This window comes from Mchenga conophoros, linkage group LG15 (assembly GCF_057382185.1).
Source record: "Mchenga conophoros isolate Kocher_MC1m ecotype Shallow Benthic linkage group LG15, M_conophoros_male_GT1.1, whole genome shotgun sequence".
Classification (NCBI taxonomy): domain Eukaryota; kingdom Metazoa; phylum Chordata; class Actinopteri; order Cichliformes; family Cichlidae; genus Mchenga; species Mchenga conophoros.
The window spans coordinates 23,272,325-23,288,820 of NC_140540.1; positions in this window are offsets into that span (position 1 = coordinate 23,272,325).

Genomic DNA, 16,496 nt, shown 5'->3' on the forward strand with positions numbered 1-16,496 from the left:
AGGAGGAGCCTGTTCAAGCTTCATGATGCAAGAGTCAGAGTGCTCCCTTGATAGGTCACCAGTCTAACAGAGAGACAGCTAACCATTCACTCTGTCACAACAAACACCTACAGCTCATATAATCACCAATGCAAGTCTTTGGACTGTGGGAGGAAGTTGGAGTAGCTGGAGCACCTCAGCCAGAATCTTCTTGCTGGGAGGCGACAGTGCTGACTGCTGCACAAATCTCAAATTATAATCTTGTAAATCAAATTTCTTTCTCTGTATACAGAAACTGAAAACTCTTCCTCGGTTGCCAAAAAAAACCCCAATCAAATGTTTGCTTGTGTTTCAGCTTTGTGTTTCTCAATAACACAAAAATAATGAGAGCCTGTTTGGGGAGAGCGTAACCCAGGTTACTTTTTATGGTGAGACTATAATTTACAGATGCTCCCCTGCAGGCAATTACTGAAGTGTTTTGGAGTGGGAACATATAAGGATACACTCACTGAGTGTGTGTGTGTGTGTGTGTGTGTGTGTGTGTGTGTGTGTGTGTGTGTGTGTGTGTGTGTGCATGCATTAAATGGTGTTTGTTCAAAACTTGTCTGAGCAGACTGCGGGTTTCGGCTTTCTTGAGAACCACACCTTAATCATTTGTCAGGAATCCAAGAAGGATTCAAATATGTTAATTTATAATTAGAAAAATGTTGTGTGTACTTGCCCAGATGTGAGGCAAGTTTTAGACTGTTAGTGATGAAATTTTGTACTCTTTTGAACTCTTTGGCTGGGTCTCATTTTTTGTACATCCCTGTTTAAGAGATTTAGTTCTAGGGTTAAAGTTTGGTTAAGGTAAACCTGGCACAGGAAATACATGAATGTCAGTAAATATCCTCACAAAGAGCAAAAAGTATAAGAACAGAACATAATTTTTTTTTTAAATCCTGCACTGAGTTCAACCTAGACACGTTACAAATCCTTGTAAAGGAAGGACAGGGTTTATAAATAACACAAGGAGAAACTGTTTTCTCACTCATTTCCCAGTAAATCTGCTGCCTGACGACCCCAATCATTATTCGCTGTACGCTCTGTAAGTGGATCCCTGACTGAGGCTTCAGGCTGCTCTACTAACCCCTCTGTTTATGTTTACATGGCTGCCACCATGGAGACAACACAACCTTGGCTCACAAACACAGGCGATCAAGCGAGGTAGTCGCACAAAGGCAGTGACGGAGAGAGAGCGAGAGAGAGAGAGAGAGAAGGGAATCCTCTGTCAGAGTCTCGATACATCCTGTAAAATTCACACCTTTGTTTAGTTTTTATTTTGCATAGTGACAAAAACTGTCACAGTTTTCAATCATGATATTTAGTTTCTAGATCTAAAGCTCTGTTTTGGTTCTTGAAAAATAATAAATGAGATTCATTAATGTCAATTTTTTAAAAGGTTTTTATTTTCATTTTTCCTTCTGGTGTTTATTTAGATGTATTATTTATTTACAGAGTTCTCAATTTTTTTTCTGCAAAGGCATGAACATTTATTATACTGTATTTTTATATGAATCACATCTAATGTCACACAACTGATCGATTTCCAAGTCCTTGTTTAATGTTTGTGTTTAAAAAACCTTAAAAGGGGGTAACTGTAACACAAAATGTTGACAACAGGAAACTGACAAAATAACATTTTAATTTTTTCCATCCTCTGAGAAAATCCAGTGTGGTTGACAGCTGCAGAAAAACATTCGCATTATGAGGTTGTTATGACGATAACAATGAAAAATAACTCTTTTCAGGTGTGAATGAAGTTTCTTTCTTTCTTTTTATTAAACTGCTGACCTACAAAGACCAGAAAGAAAGCACAAACAAAGACACACAGAGGCGAGCACTGTTTTGGAAACTGTTTTGGAACGGTACGGGTATCTCAGGATTCCCAAGTCATCGTCCTTCATCTCTTTCGGCTTGTGGTGACACCGCCTCCTCGATGGCTCAGTGTTGCTATTTTAAGATCAAGTGTAAAAGGCCTTGGCAGCTGCAACTCACAAACATACAATACTCAGACACATCCCGATTTAAGCCAGAGTGACGTCAAGACACTACAGATCTTTATTTGTCTCACACGACACAGTGTAAAGCGGTGATTTAAAAAGAGATCACGTCACTGTTTCAGTATTAAAGACGGAGATATGTTACTATGTTACTATTGCTATGTGACTCCTGGGCTCTGAAGACATTTCTGCACTTGTGCCATCTGTATTTTTAATATTTAAACTTTTTCCTTTAATCCAGAATCACAGAAGAATAGTAGTTATAATAAAGTTGATATTTAGATTGTTAGCCTTGAAAGCGTGTAGTCAGTTCACATACCCTAGGGATGTGAAATGGAGGCGGTTCTAAAAATAAACTCAAATAGGAATCCCCTTTCTTTTGTGTGACGCCGCTGTTCCATCGTTAAAGTAAAAGTTTAACTCCACTGAAGTCAAACTGCTTCCTGATTCCTCTTTTACCAGATCCTTCCAATGCGCACACACACCAAACACAAACACACAGGAGTTGCAGTTGTTTCACTCCAATGATCATGACTCAGTGTGTTTGTTCTGTGGATTTTTTCCCTATCAGTCTTTTTTTTTTTTTAGTTTCCAGTTTCCTGCTTCTCTGTCAGGCTGCATGACACAGCAGATCTCAGCCTGCAGAGCAAGGTAGCATGTGACCTGGTTTACATCGTGTCTGACTCGGTTTCATCATATAATCGGCTCTCATGTAAGCGTGAGTCATTTCTTTGAATCCCAGCTCGTTTTTGAAAAGTCATGATGTTTCACCTGTATTTACTGCCTCATTGTGAAACCTCATGTAAGATCACTTAGTCAGTGCAAGAATTATTACTTGAGGGTCCATTTTTTTAATAGTAGTTCAGTTTAGTTCAGGCTTTGATGCCAAGTGTATCATATGTGTGTTTTTATTAGGTTTTTTTCTGAAAGAACTAAATAAATCACACAATAAACCTCGAATGTGTTATAAGGTTCAATACTTGAAAAGTAAAAAAAAAATTATGGCAATTATTTTATGACTCTGTCTTTAAAGGGTTAAAGACACAACCCATGGTGAGTATGTACACACATATTGTGTATGCAATACACATGTAATAATATGTCGTATATACAAATATTTATTCTTGGGGTTTTTTTCAGAATCATAATTAATAAAAGCCTTGTGGGTTTGTGAAAGATGTATTTAGTAGCTACAGTAAATATGTTATGTAATGATAACAAAGAGCAGATTAAATGTACCTAAGTAAGTGAGCTATAGTATTTACTCATAGAGAGAAAAGTCAGTCCTTACAGAGATCATAACACAGAATATGATTTTAAATTGGGGTCACAGCACACATTTCTAGATGATATTCATTGTGTAATACTACTTTACACATAAGAAGTGCCACAATAAGCATTGAAGTGAAACCAAAGCTCCTTTCGTTTCCACACAGCTGACCGACATGTATGTGAGCTTTCAGTGTCACATCTGAGACGTGGTGAAGAAAGTTTCTCATGCTCGTCAAACACCGGACAAGCTCTGTGGACACTTTTTACAGTGAATCCCTTTCATTAGTTTCGGTCCCGAAGCTTTACACAGGCACAGGCAGAAGCATCTCATTCAGTCAGGGGGTTAAAATCCAGAACCGAGTGGCTGTGAGCCTTCACATATAATCACATCTGGCTTGGCAAACTGAGCTGCTGCAGTGAGATATTAGTCATTCAGTTCAACTCAGTTGTATTTTCTTCACTATAGCACCACAGAGAAAAACCCAAAAATCAGAAGTGAGAAGAAGCTCTGGCAAGACCAGGCTCAGGGAGGAATTACAGTATACAAGGTGAAAATAAAGTCTGTCCAGTTCTAACCAGTTTCAAAGTAAATATTTGGTATGATCACCTTTATTCTTCAATATAACTCAAACTATCTGAAGCAGCTTATCTTGTAATTACTCCCCCAGTGGACTTCAGGAATAATCTTCAAGGCTTCTTGAAGATATTTAAAGCTCTTCTGCCTTTTTTCTGTCCATTGTGTTTTTCTTTCCAGGTATCCAGGTTTTTACAGCATCGTTAGTGTGTTTGGGATCATTGTCATACCGAAAATGAAGCGAATGCCAGTGTGATGTTTTCTAGATGTGCCAAAATCTTGCTGTGCTTTCCTGATTCATAATTCCACCAGTTCTGACAGGATCTCCAACACCATGACTGAAATGCAGCCCAAATCATGACAGAGCCTTCACTGAGTTTTAGAGATGGCTGACGCTCACTGTTGTACCTCTCTGCTGACCTCCTGTGTACATATTGACAATAATTTGAACCAAAAATGTAACATTTGGATTCATCACTCCCTATGACCCGTTGACACTTATTTTCAGTCTAGTTCTTGTCTAATTGGCATAGCTCAGCCTTTTTTCATGTTTCCCTTCCTTAAGGATGGCTTCTTAACGGCTATCCTTCCACTGAGACCTTTTCTCAGTTCTCAGTTTCTTTGGCAAACTGTCATTGCTATGACAGTCAGTGCATCAGTGGAAACTAGCAAGGTTGAGGACAGTTTTAAGGAAGCCTAATGTTTATTGGACTCTAGATGTCACGGTCCACAGTAGGCTTAGGGACCAGTTTCTTTTCTCTCTCAATGGTTTTTCAGCTTTATTTTCTGTGCAGGTAGAGTTGTTGGGAAATGTTCCTCTGGGTCCACCTTCTGTTCCCAGTCTCTTCATCAGTCTGAGTATTTAGTGGTTCTGGTTTCCGACTAACGTGCATTTTCAAGGAGCTCTACATTAATCCAGCCAGTCTCACTTCCCTCCCAACTCTCAGACAACAGTTTTAAATATTTCAAAGCCCCCATGTGTGCTGAGTGTGTCTGTTCAGTCCCACCCTTGTTCTGTCATGACACTAGAGTGATGTCATTCAGTTTTGAGGCATGATCTCACTCAAAAAATACAAAGAAGTATAAATGTGTGGTGGAGACTGTATCCTAAGAGTAATCCTTTTGATTTTTTTCTCTGTGCTCTTTTGATCCATTCATGCATCCATACATACATACATCCAGTTTCTCAAAGATGGCCTTAGATGGGGGCAAAAGCCTCAGCTGGTTTTGATTATGCCTTGGGGAGGGCTCCAGTCTATCACAGACTATAAGCCATGAAATGACTAAAACAAGACACAAACTGATTATAAAGATAGATTAACAAAACAAAAAAAAAAAACAAAGAGAGAAAAATGTCTAGAAGGACATGAAATGACCACAAATCCACTATCTATCTATCTATCTATCTATCTATCTATCTATCTATCTATCTATCTATCTATCTATCTATCTATCTATCTATCTATCTATCTATCTATCTATCTATCTATCTATCTATCTATCTATCTATCTGTCTGTCACTGTGGGCCTATCAGAGAGCTCAGGTGAGATGACATCACCCCTCCAATCAGTAGTGTGACTTCAGCTTAGATCATCATGAATTTCTAATGACTGGTCTTTCAGCATCCAATCAGCTGTAGTCTGGATTATCAGGTAATGAGGCATGACGGCACACAGCCAATCAGAGTTGAATACAGAGATTACTGCCCGGTACTCAGAGGGAATCAATAATGTAGAAACACACTCACTCACACACAGTTGCCCTGCGCCTGCCTGTGTTACGTTAAATGACGATGCTGAGGGCAGATACTGTACTACAGAGAAAGGGAGGGACAGACTGACTTGCACAGGGGAGGAAAGACAGAAGTAAAGAGGAGAAAAGTGAGAGCAGAGCGAGAAATCAAAGACAACAAGATGATCTCAGTCTATTGCATATGATTCATTGGCAGTAGCTGAGTCACCCCTGCAGCAGCAATTTAAAACCATTGGGATTAAGTGAGATTAATACTCAGCTACTGTTCACCTGCCACTCATTGCTGATGCTCCACAGAGGAAACTGATTCCTTCAGCGTCGTATTTTCCTTTTTTCCCCCTACTCGATTTTCTACATACTTCACCAGATATGTCCTAACTTGGAGAACCATCAGACTAAACAGAACTTGATTTAGTTTTTGCAGAGAGAAATAGTTGCAGTAATACTGCAGTAATAATACAGCAATTATACAGCCAAAACTAGATGTAGAATATGGGCAAAAGATAAATTCAAGACAGTTTGTTTGTTTGTTTGTTTTGATACGTTTGGGCACCAGCCCAAAATCTCATGTAACACCTCAATGTACATAAAGAATTGACAGTGAATGAGAAATCTTACTTTTATCTCATAAAACCTGTAATTCTGATATCTTGCCAATCGTGTTGAAGGACAGTAATTGCCATGAAATATTAAATGCAAAGATGGCCAAAACAAAATAAGCAGTAGCAGTTTGATAAAAGCTGGTAATCTTTAGCAGAAACAGGAAGAGTAGCAGAAACTTTAATACTTCAGGAGGGAAGTATAACTTCTGAAAGTACCCTTAAACCTGGCTGGAGTGAAGCTGAATTCATTTGTGCACGAGCTTCAAACTTCAAATGAATTGTAACGTGGACTTGAACAAACTTGAATTTAAACCCACGTAGTCCAAACATGATGGGAATTTTTTTCTGAACAACGCCCGCACTCATCTGATATGATCGGCAGTGAACCTGAACTCTCAAAAGGAAATGTTCCAGTGACTGCGGGATTTAAATTACTGACTTCTTCTGTAGGTGACACAACAGAAGAGATGATTAAATTAATTATTGTGTCACGGGACAAGTGTCATAAGGATTGATACTGGCAGTTTGTCATGAACGGTTATTTGACGTTCTGCTAAGGAAATAGTTTGAGCTTGTACTTTCCAAATGCATGACTGACAATCTCCTTTTTTAGCCAAAGCTGCACTGGCAAGTGATTATTTGGCATTTGTAGTCAAAATAAGGGAGATGTCTCTACACGTGTTTGATATGATTTGCTTGGAAGAGATTGGAGTGTCGATTTTACCATGAAAAGTAATGTGATTCTAGGATGGATTTGAAGATAAAAGTTGGTACTGGTGTAAGGTGTTGGTTTCTTGCTTCAGGTAACATTTTGCCACCCAAAGATTGTTAAAACAAGATAAGTTCTATCTCACAATGTCTTAAAGGCTTAATAGTGCTCAGTAATCCTGAAATCAGGTATGAAATCAAGTAATCATGATTTTAGTGTTCAAGGTAACCCAATAAAATAAATAACTAACAGAAATGCAAAGTAATGTCAACTTTAGTGCACATAACATTTTGCCTTTTTTAATTCAATTAATTTCAATTCAATCCAATTTCACTTATATAGAGTAAAATCCCAGACAGTTGAGGCAACTGTCTGGGATTTTACTGAGGCAGTGCACTTTATGTTGTAAGGTAAGGAAAACCTCCTGTGAGCAAGTGCTTTAGCAACAGCATGAAGGAAAAACTCCCTTTTAGCAGGAAGAAAGCTCTGGCAGAACTAGGCTGCCGTGACCAGTTGGGAGTGAAATAAATACTCTATGTGCATCTTCATTACCAAATGAAGATGTTCATTTAGGAATATGAAGTGTCTTGTTGTGGTTTGGAATAGAAAATAGAAAAACTTCTGGATAGACGCTCTGTCCATTCAAGGCAAAATGATCAAGCCAATGACTCTGGGTAGTTATTTCTAAAAGCAATAGGAAAGAATAATAAAGTCAGTGGTCACTATGTCATAAAAGCTACACTTATCACTAAATCTAAATATTTCCCCTAAAAAAGGCTTTAAAGAGCTTGTCCTCCACATGATATATTTCTACCACAAACACAGTTTCACAACATCAAGACTCATTGAGGATACAGTGATCCAGATCTCCAGTTGGATTCCAGTGGGTGTAGTTATTTTCCATTTTCTTGTCCCTACCAATGAGAGAGCACCTAATCCCTTAACTTAATGCTGTTCACATACTGCTAAGCATGAATGATGTGGATGTACGTGAAGTGATATCAACAATACAAATACATAATGCGTACTTGTACATATTGCTATGAACAACTAGACAGTAACACACTATCAGTGCAACACACCACACTAAGTTCATTTTGTTTCAGCTTTGATGTTGTAATCACACGTAGCACTACAGCTGGTCTGAATGACCTCTTTGTAAAGTGTGAACATTTTGTTCTTTGCTTGTTGCTCTGCTCATTTCAGGGACACACCTGCGTAATGATGTTTTTTACTGCTATCAGGTGTGATGTAAGTCTGTAACTTACAGCTTTACGCCAACATTTGATGTGCTCATATTTTGGGTCATGATACATTATCAATATACAGCACTTAGACAGCCATTGTTTCAGAATGAACACTGATAATTAAGTGATTTAGTTCAATCTAATGAGGTTGTATTTAAACAGCCTCAAATCACCTCCAGTTGTTTTTATACTAAAAGATAACAACACTAATGGGGAGGAAAAACCCAATAATCAGATGACAACCTATGAGCAAGTACTTGCAGTGGGAAGAAAAAAATCCCTTTTAATAGGAAGAAACTTCCAGCAGAATGAGGCTCAGGGAGGGGCGGCCATCTCCCACGACCAGCTGGAGGTGAGGGGAGGCAGACGGGACAAAGGATATGCTCTGGAAGAGAGCCAAAGATGAATAATAACCAGTGTTGGTTAAGTTAGTTAAAAAAAAAGAATTAGTTACTAATTACTGATGACTTCTCCAAGAAAGCAATCCCATTACTTTACTGATTACTCTTTTTAAAACTTGTTTTATGAGTTTTATTCTTTTAATTGTATGCACATTGCATCAAGCAAAAATTAAATTATATGCAACATTTTTTGACTTGAAGAAATTTGTTTAACATTTAAACCTGTTTTCGCCATATATTCCAGCATATAATAATAAAACAATTCTTTGTGTTTACACTCACTCTTTCAAAAAGATGCAAGTAAACCATTCAAACTGGGTCTTGGCTTCGGCTTAAAAGCTGAAGCCAAATCTTTAGTTGATTTAAGACCATGGGAATGCCCCTCTCGCCTGCCCATGTGACTTGTAAAGCCACCACTCCTTGTGCAAAGCCAAATCTTTCCAAACTCTTTGTTTGCCATCTTGTTCTCAGAATGTCTGGCTTGTTGCATTTTAACGCCCACTTGAAGCACAGTTTCCCATCACTGAGTTGCTGAATATGTGAGAAGGTAGAGATAAAAAAAAAAGGTTTGTTGTCAGAAAGAGTCAAACAGAAACTGTAGATACTTTTGCTATTGTGCTCCATATAAAGGCCCAGTTTCAGTGACGCTGAGCTCTGAAAGACTCACAGTTGAGTAAAATAGTGGTGATTTCAGATTGTAAAGCCAGTCATGTTTTTTTTTTACTTATTATTACCTTTTATGCATTTTGAAAGCAAAACAAGGAATTCATTCATTACTGTGTGAATAATCACTACACATTTATTGAGCACGTTTAATGTAACAATGTATACTTTATTAATCCCATGCAGGGAAATTACTCTCTGCATTTAACCCATTCTCTCAGGGAAGCAGTAGGCAGCCAATCCAGCGCCCGGGGAGCAGTGTGGAGGTAGTAGTCATTCAGGTGATTCGAAACCCCGACCTTCCGATTATGGGGCGACCACTTTACCTACTGAGCTATCCCTGTCCATCTCGTTTTTCCAAAGTTTATTGTATTGTCCCTAGGTTATGTTTAGTTTTGGTTTATTGGATTTCCCATCATGTCTTTGCCCTCTATGTCTCCCTCGGTGTGTCTGTTTTGTACTTAGGTGTGTTCTTGTGCCTCGTTTCCCCTCCTTGTGTTTCACTCCGTCATGTTTATCTATGTTTCCCCAGTCCGTCACGTTTGCACTCTCTCTCCCTCTAGTCTGCCACTCCTACATTCCCATTTCCTGTTTTATTGTGAAGGTCGTGCTTCCATGTTGTGCTTCCCCTGTGGCGTCTAGGTAATTTGTGTCATCTGTGTTCCACGTGTGTCCTCACTTCCCTTGTTATCCCTCGTGTGTTTAGTGTCCGTGTCTTCCTGTGCTCATTGTCGTGATCTCCCTCATTCTTTTTTCTTCTTATTCGTCTTATTTTAGTTTTGTAACATTTCCCTTGTGGCAGCAATAAAGCTGCTTTTCAAATTCATTTTTTCACCTCCGTGAAGTCTGCATTTTGGGTCCTTTTCCTGGCTGCACACAACAGCTATCATGACAGTGTTTTTTTGTTTATGTGTAAAAAATAGAACACTATACAGAAAAGTAATCATTGTCTAAGTATCTATGAATGTTATGTAACTCACAATTATAGAGAACTGCACTCTGGCTAAACATTAATTGGACACAACGAAGAGTCATAACAACTGGAGAATGTCCAATCCTGAAAAAAGTGAAAAAAAGTAGCAGGCTAATGCTAAGCTAACGAAAACCGTTTGGTATGGGGAATGGTTTAGGTTCCCGCTCATTGTTGCGCAAATCTCAAAAGTAACTACAAGAAATGTTTCGAGCACGTTGTTACTACTACCCTCTACCAGTTTTGCAATGTAAGAGTTCATGTACCTTTTTCTGAGTATGCATTGTGCATTCATTAACATAGGAAAAACTGGGGAAGTACAAGAACTATTAATCACACTGGGTTTGTCTGTATTTGCAACTTTGCATGACTTTGCATGTTTGTCCTTTGGATAATTCTTGCATCTATGATGAAGACTTTTAAGCCTCTGCGAGTTCTTGGTTAAGAGCTCGCAGACCACCTCGGCCATCCATCAGGATTTTATATATAGAATGATGCCACTTGGCACATCGCTAAACACCATGTTTAGCAAACTCCAAATGGTGCTCAACACTTGCTAAAACAAATCCTGCAGTGAAGCATGGTAGTGGTACTATAATGCTATAGTGTTGCCCATACCCAAGAAAGATAGAAAGACTCATCAGTGAAGGGAAAATGCAAAGGTCCTCAGAGAAAACCTGTTACAGAGTAAGAGGTGTGATTTACAGTGACAGAGAACCAAATTATATATCCAAAACAATGCTGGACAAGTTTCTGACCAGCCAATGCCTGGTCCACTGAACATCTGTGCACACTTCCCATCCAGTTTGAAGGTTTTTATACAGATAAACCTGCAATGACATTCAAAGGAACTTCTGCAAAGTCCTAAATTTAGTGGCTGAACAAGAGATATTACTCTCTTTAACACATTTGGGAAAAAACTGTTTTCCTCACCTTCACCAGTTATTGAGGAGGGAAAATAGCATTTTAACTTTGAGTTAATATTAGTTGCCCAACAATGTGTAACAATCAGCAAAATGCTGTTTTTCTCTCTGCACACACACTTGTACGTGTACAGTTTGTGGGGCTGATGGTGAAGAAACAGCCACATGAGAAGAAATGCCATGTGCTTTGACACACTGTGACTATAAGGGATGAGTTTGACCCCCAGTGGTTTTCAGACTTTCAACACAGTGTCATGTCTTGTGATCTACTCTGGACAACAGATACAAAACTGGCAACACTCCTCTGACGAATGGACATATTAATTGTGCCAGTCGGCCAGTTGCGCTGACGTAATTTGCTGCGTGCTGAAATAATGACTGAGCTCAACATAAACAAGCAGAATCATGCAGCGCAAGAGAATGAAGGCTTTGTTTTATGATAAAAGGCCTTTATATGCTGAGTAACTGTGTGTGGTGAGGCACTTTTCCATGAAAGCACTGCTGGGCAGAGGCACGTTCAACACAGCAAAACAGGTTCAGCTCAATATGGCCGCTCACCACATGACTGTTTGTAACAGTTTGAACTCTTGCAGCGGCGCTGTTTGTTCCTGCTCCACACTGTGACTGTCTTTGTCCTGTTTGTGATACAGAAATGGAAATCCCCTTGTTGTTGAGTTAAAGTCTGACCCGGTTCATGTTTCTGCATGATGATAGTCACGCCTGAACTCTCAACCCTCATTGCAACAGAGGAACAGGTAGTTCCTCTGAAAATACATGCTGCAAGGTTACGTGGAAATTCTGCCACACTTAAATCGTGGAAGAGAGGAAATTGCTTCAGTCTGTGCAGTTGTCTGACTTCAAATGCTAGATAAAATTATCTCTAAAAGTCTTTATCTCTACCTTACAAAAAAAACTCTTCCGACATTTTTTTTTATCCTAATTTGATATTTCAAAGTACATCTTTTGAAAATTGGGGTGCCCATTCATTTATTTATATTTTCGTTTTTGAATGTGGCCTCCAAAGTGTGAGCAGTTACCCCAATGTGTAAAACCCCCGAACAAAAACACTGTTCCCTCACCTCCCTCTGTGGGGGAACAGTACTAATCTATGTTCTGAATAATTTAACTTAAACAATCAGTGAAACAGTAAAAGTTTTTTCATATTTAGATTAATTCAATCTAATTTTATGCATTTATTCATACATTAGATCCCTAAAAGAGTACAGTTACGAGGTCCAGTGGTTACTCCTACTTAGCCTAATTCCTTTGTTTCCATTTACTGTAAATTAACTGAGTTGCTCGGTTTGTTGTAATGTATCATTTTATTATTTTAACCATTTAATCCACCCACACCCAAAGGAGAAAAAGGGCTCATATTCTCTCCTCCATATAAGGGAAATGTTCAGGTCAGAGAAGATGAAGTCATGTTGACTCACACTCCACCAGGAAGAAAATGAATGTCATTATGTGTGTCAGTTACACACACACACACACACACACACACACACACACACACACACACGACTTTAAACAGATTTTCGATTAAAATCCCAAAAGGACACCACGGCACTGGAATATTAAAAATCAATCTGAGTGAGGTTGATGATTGATTGGTGTTTTGATTGTTCCTGCTTCCTCACAGCTGACCCTTGTACTTGTGTGCAGCCGTGCCTCTTTTGTCTTCCCTGCTGCTGATGTTTAGTCTGTTTTTTTTCCACTGTTTGCACTTCTTGCACTTTTATTTAGATAAGAAGAGTGCTCACAACATTATTCAAATCTTCTACCAGCTTCTGCTCAACACTTGTGCAACAGCTGATTCATCGATTATTTTGATAGACTGTATACAAAAATAACCCCCCACCTGGACCTTGGGTTATCTGGAACTGTGGTGACACAGAGGCAGGTAAACATTTACGAATTTAGCTGACTCCGGAGCTTTTCTCTCCGGCTGTCTGTCAAGTCTGGAACAGAGACTGAGGTTAGATATGTGAAACTTTAATTTAAAAGCTCAAACTTGGGAAACATGTCAATCAGTTAAGATCTGTCCCTCGGTTGACCTACAGATCGAAACACTTCCTCCACCCAGAAAGGAGACAGCCTAGAGGTTACTGAGTTTCTTAGCAGGAAGTTTTCTGTTAGTGTCTGGCTTAGTTTAAGAGTAATCTTTTCTGTCTGTAGTTTGACATTTAAATTCAAAACATGATGCATAAGCGGAAATGAGTATCGGGGAAATATGTCTACATAATGTTTGTACTGTAATTACATTAACTTGCCTCACAACCTTTAGTATACGCTTCTAAGTGAATCCACATTTTGAGAGCTAACCTTTCACTTTCTTTAAATGAATCTCTTTAAACAAGCATCATCGTCATCGTGCTATGACTGGTGTCATTGCAAATACTAGGGCGTTTTCAATGAGACAGTCCAACAACAGCATTCTGACTAAATAGACTGGCTATGAAGTTTTCTGAAAAAGCTGAAAATGGCACTAAAATGGGACATTTTCTGTATTTTCTGCCATACTGTTAAAAAGATGGATGCTCTTCCTGATCATGGAAAAGTTTCAAATAATGAGGTGAACTAGGGCTGCCACAAACGATTATTTTGATAGTCGACTAGTCACCGATTATTTTTGCGATTAGTCGACTAATCAGATCATCATCCATTGGACGTACAGCTTATTGCACCAGCAGCATCTGGTCTTATATAACTATCATTAGCTTACAGCTTGAAGTGTTTGTGCTAACTAAAAATAAAGACAAGATGGTAGTTTATTAATTTTTAATGAAATTTGCAGATTGTTTCGGTGAAGTTTAATAAACTCCTTGCTTTCTAAAATATAACAGGACACCGGAGTATATTCTCCAGCGTCTCACACTTCTGATAATCAGCTGTCTGCTTGACAGTTTTAGCTGTGCAAAAACTATAACTTTAATCTCAGCCAAACCGATTTACTCAGGAACAAATAAAATACTAAAGAAAGCCAAACAATAACATTTTTAAGTTATCTAAGTGACTTATATATATGTTTAACCTGACTAGCGAAAGACGGCGGTGGGTTTGAAAATGATTTGCCGGGAGTCCGGTGTTCTCACGGCTCTAGTTAGCCTTGCCCCCGCCTAGCTAACGAGCTAGCGGGTAACAGACGTCTCCGAAAACGTCGGAGCGCTTTTGAAAATATGTGGTGTCTTGATAAACTGAGCAGATATTTGAGGTTTACACAGCTACATTCTCGCCTGAAAATATGTTAAACGTTTATTTTGTGACCAAGAAAGAATAATAAGAGTAAAGTTAAAACTAACTAGCTGCCGCCATTGTTGACAACTGCGCTGGGCTGCGCTATGAATTCTGGGACACAGCTTCTTCTTCTTCGGGGTTTAACGGCAGCTGGCATCCTTGTACATGCAGTGCTGCCATCTTCTGTTTCAGTCCGTTATTACACTCTTAAATCCTACTACTCATTCCTGCGTCCTTTGTGATCTTACAAAGCTTCAAACGATGCGTCGACTATTAAATTAGTCGTCGACGATTTTAATAGTCGACATAATCGTGACTAGTCGACTAATCGTGGCAGCCCTAAGGTGAACAAGTAATCGCTGTGAGCAAAATGCACGGGCTTCAGGCTGCTGTAAATGCCCAGTTTCAGCCATTTTTTTCTACTCTTTGTGCTCTGTCATGTCAGAGTTAGAGGATATATCCCTAATAAGGTCAGCTCCGGCTGTGAATGTGGAAGCCCCACCCACAAGCTGTTTGAATTTTCTTTGTAAAGTGGAGCCAGCCAGAACAAAAAGCTTAAAGGTTTGTTGCCTTTTGAGATGCAAGCCCAGCATTTTCCTTTGGCACTAATGATTCACAGACAAAGACAGATCCTTAATAATAACAAAAGTAAAAGCACTTATTCTCTAGCAAAATGTTCCCATCAGTGTTATTACTGCTGAAGATTATTCACATGTTTAAGGTTGAATTTCCTGTAAATAAGCTACACAGCAATCCACCATATTCTAAAAATCTGCTCAGAAACAGGCATGCCACTTGATTATAATAAGAATTTAATAAGTATATTTATTTCAAACAAACAGCTTGAAAAGCTTGAGTAGAGTGTGACGTGGGTATTTATCAATATCTACAGGCGGATCAAATATTAATGAAAAATAAAGGTGGGACATTAGCAAGACAGATGGTTAAACTTTGTAGATTTAATCAATCAAGTGATTTCTCAGAGATACTAATCTGGTGCTGATGGAACATGCATCTATTCAGCATTACAGTTTTATTAAACTGGACGTGGCAGGAGGTCCCCTCTCAATCATCAACGCTTTCATTAGTGATGAATTATTAAAATGAGTTACTGAAACTTTCATGTGTCTTACATGTTGGCCGACGTGATTAGCTAGACAAAGGTATCTGTTATAACTGAATGCGAGTGCTGATCTACTTGGTAATGCTAGTTGTTTCCACACAAAGTCTACATAGTAACTGATCTCAGAACTGTGAAAGCAGAGACAGCAGCAGCTTGCCTAGCACGATAGTCTCCTATCAGTTTCCTGTCAAACACCAGAGGCTTATCCACACATGCACATGGACAAACAACCAGAAAAAGAAGACTGCCTCTCAACTTCAGAAGCTTCATTTATTTTTAATGGGATACAGACATGCCCATGGGAACGCCCACCTCTGTAATCAAGCGGAAATAATTTTGCTTGCAGAGACAATGGCCGACTGTGGCCACAAGATGGCAGTAATGAAAAAGGTGGTAAATATGCAATAGCGAAGCTTTGCGATGATGCTTGAGATGAAACGAGAGAGATCGTTTTATTTTAATTGATGTTGATTTTTACTTCTCACTAGATAAGCACTGCTTGCTTTGATGGGAAGCCTCTTGTACCCTTGTCTAAATATTGTTGGCTTCCACCCAAAACAAAAGACTTGGCAGTGTGCTGGAGCATAGGCCTGGCTGTGTCAATCTTTTATGCTGTCTGTGCAAAACTCCAATATGGGAACAAAAAGTGGTCAGCTAGAGGAACGGCAAAAATCACTGGGTGATCAAGGTGGCAACACTTCTTATTAGACACTAGTTAGTGATGTTCCGCTTTCTATGTGGAGTTTGCATGTTGCCCTTGTACCCGAATAGATTTACGCCAAACATGTCCATGTTAGGTTAACCAATTATTCTAAATTGACTATGGAGTAGATAACATGCTGTGTGACTCTAGATTAAAAATCGAATTCTAACCATAAAGTCACTTTGAGTGGTCGGTAAGACCAAATCAGTGCTACAAAATGTGGTCGATGAAGTCGATGGCACTGGTTCTAAATTGAGCACTAGTGGAAAAGGGTTTTAGTCTTGTGTTTTCCGTTTTG